We start from the raw sequence: 3,274 nt of genomic DNA on the forward strand, positions 1-3,274 counted from the left end.
GTGTGTGTGTGTGTGTGTGTGTGTGTGTGTGTGTGTGTGTGTGTGTGAGACTCACGTCCGTCCCTGTACTTTCGTCTGTTTCCACTTCCTCTCGTCCAGAAATAAAGACGCATGATGAAGATATTTAGAGCTAAACAGTCTGAAAATGTTTTTATTAGACGTGGAATCAAACTGTCACGATGTCTTCTGTTATATTACTAATATACTTTATATACATGACAACTAACTGATCATTCTCTTCTATCAGCCCTTTAACAAACTCAACCGTACATCTGTTGGTTCCGTCCGTGTGTTTAGCGGTGGTGAGTTTGAACGTCCTTTCATGAAACACCATTTCCCAGAAGGCCACAGTCTGTCGGGTGACGAGAGGAGAACGGACGAGGAGGATATTACTGATGAGAGAGGAACACTCATCGGTTCCTTCTCAAGACGTAAATGTAAAAAACAAACAGTTTAAAAAATAACTTTTATCAAACAGACAGGAAGTAGAACATTTGTTGGGACTATTTCCAGCGGCGGATGAATCCACGTGGTGCTGGAGTGAGTTATTAGTATATGTGATGATGAAGGAACAGAGTGAGCTCTCTTCACCGACTACATTCAGAAATCTCTCATTTTAAAGGTGGAACGCTCTCCACAAAGTAACGTTAACGTCACAGCGTATAAAACGATCTTCTCCCTCAATAATCTGCAGCGACTCGACTTTATGAAACAAAAGCCTCATTGTTATCCGTCAGTCACTGTGAGGTGTGTTAATCAGGTGTTTCACCGTGTGTGCGTGGAACAATGCTGTCACATGTGCGCACACGCGACACACACCTGCTATTATCTGAATAATGAGACGTGTTCACGACTGCAGGCGACCGAGAGGGCTGGTATTAACACGGCAGCCTGTGTTCCCATAATGCCAGGCTTTAGTGTGTGTGTGTGTGTGTGTGTGTGTGTGTGCAGTTTAAAAAGCATCTGTTATTAACACTCGGCAGACTCTCTCTCTCTCTGTCTGTGGACGCTGGTCGATGAGTCGGTTGTCTTTTCCTCTTTTGTTCCAGTCACACAGCTCTTCATCAGCCACAAGGTAAGAATGTGAATAATATTTATATATAAATATATATGTATTTATATATTAATATACTAATAATTCATCAATGGTCATTCACTGAAGATTACATCAACATTTGATTCATTCATGTTAATGTTCTGTGAGAGAAATGTGACATTTTGTTCTCTTTAAACATTTATTTTATAATTAAGATATCATTTTATATTTAAAAACATTCCCTAAAAAAACTATTTAAATCCAGGAGAATATTCCTCTTTACGTATTATTAAGAACGTTGTTCTCCATTTATGTTGATTTTCTGGACACAGATCACGATTTAATAATAATTTGGTTTGTAAGAACAGGAGTTGTGGAGAAACCACAGATAAAATCAGTTATCTGATGACGTTGAGTTTTCAAACGTGTGATCTGGAGACGATGTTCATAACATAACAGATCTGCAACGATTACTTAATTAGACTTCAACTATTCTGATGATTGATTGTTGAGTCTCTGATTCCAGCTTCTTAACTGTGAACACGTCCTCGTTCCTCCGGGACGGTAAACTGAATATGTTCAGTGCAGCCCTGAAACATCATGTCATTTATTATGTTATCAATAAAAGAAACATCGAGGAACAGTTCAATAAACTCATTGTTATCACTTAATCTGACGGGTTTGATGGAGGAAACAGGAATTTCCTTTAAAGTAACTCGTCTCTTAAAATCTACGTAGAAACATCTGGACTGATGTTTCCTGACTGAGATCAGATTATAACGATAGTTAAGTTACATTCTCATTTCCTCCTGAAACATTAAGATAAAGTTACAGATGAACAATGTTGAGTCTGACTTTACACTGTAATGTGAGGACTCGGTGGTTTGTGAGGACATTTGTCTTCAATACAAAAACCTTTAACTTTGACGACAACCACTCTTACCTTTCACAATAAAAGCCCTGGACATAAACCACTCTTACCTTTCACAATAAAAGCCCTGGACATATGATATTCGTGGGAGAGTATTTTGCCTTTAAAGGCCTCAATACTTAGTTTTAGGAATCAGTTTGTTATCGAAGGTCCTCACAAGTATAGAGAACACATGTGTTTGTTTCAGATGATGGACGAAGAAGCAACAAAGCGTTACTATGACAACGGACAGAAACAAGCTGAGGTAACAACTGTATTGTCCTCATAAATATGCATAAATATGTATATATACGTATATTTAACTGCACCAACTGTTTGGTTTCTCTGATCTTCAGGCTGGTTGTAAGTTGCTTTAGATGTTTTATAGTAACGATCACAAGTGAATCATGAACTCTATTTTCAACTCCTGTACTACACTTTAGTGTGTGTGTGGGTGTGTGTATGTTTTTGTGCGTGTGTGTGTGTGTGTGTTTTTGTGTGTGTGTGTGTGTGTGTATCTGCTGGTTTAATGATTAATGTGATGAAACAATACATCTTGTTTGTTAAATAATGGAGAGAATGATGGATGGAAAAAAAGGAAGAACAAACAGAGAAGGAGGAGTGTGAGAAAAAAACCAAGAAGGAATGTTTGAACAAGAGATTCAGAGTTGGAGAGTTGTTAGAAATTCTCTCTTGATTTATTACCTCAGTAAACATTGTAAACATGAGTTTATGGTCTCAATCTCTAGTTTCAAGTCTTCTTCAACACAGCATGATGTTCATTTAGTACATTATGGTCCATTTAGAGTCAAACAGACCATAAAGGGGATGCTTTAGGGCGGGGCTACACAGTGATTGACAGGAGAAACGACTTCTTTCAGTGGCTTACTTAGGTGAGTCATATAAACAGTCGTCATGAAAGAGGATATTAGCTAGAGACCAAAACCGTTTTAACACCAGACTTTAAACGTGTTTATTTCTGCTGTAACGTTCATTTTAACATTGAGGTCGATGGGGACGGACTCGCTTCAGGAGCCTCTAGTGGACATTTGAGGAACTGCAGATTTTGGCCCTTTTTCAGCACTGTAGATTTTAACGCTCGGTCTGAACCTTCAAGTCAAACATCCCTTTGAAGTCGTGAGGGCCATTCCCCACAATCCATCAATGTCCTCACTACGGTGGTGTTTTAAATGGACCTCACAAGGACAGCAATACAAGCACACATATACACACACAGGTCAAGTTGAGCTTTGATGTTGTGAACAAAGTGCAACTACTCATTCACTGTCTCTCTCTCTCTCTCTCTCTCTCTCTCTCTCTCTCTCTCT

The sequence above is a fragment of the Anarrhichthys ocellatus genome, unplaced genomic scaffold (assembly GCF_004355925.1).
Source record: "Anarrhichthys ocellatus isolate YVR2014 unplaced genomic scaffold, GSC_Weel_1.0 scaffold221, whole genome shotgun sequence".
NCBI classification, from domain to species: Eukaryota; Metazoa; Chordata; class Actinopteri; order Perciformes; family Anarhichadidae; genus Anarrhichthys; species Anarrhichthys ocellatus.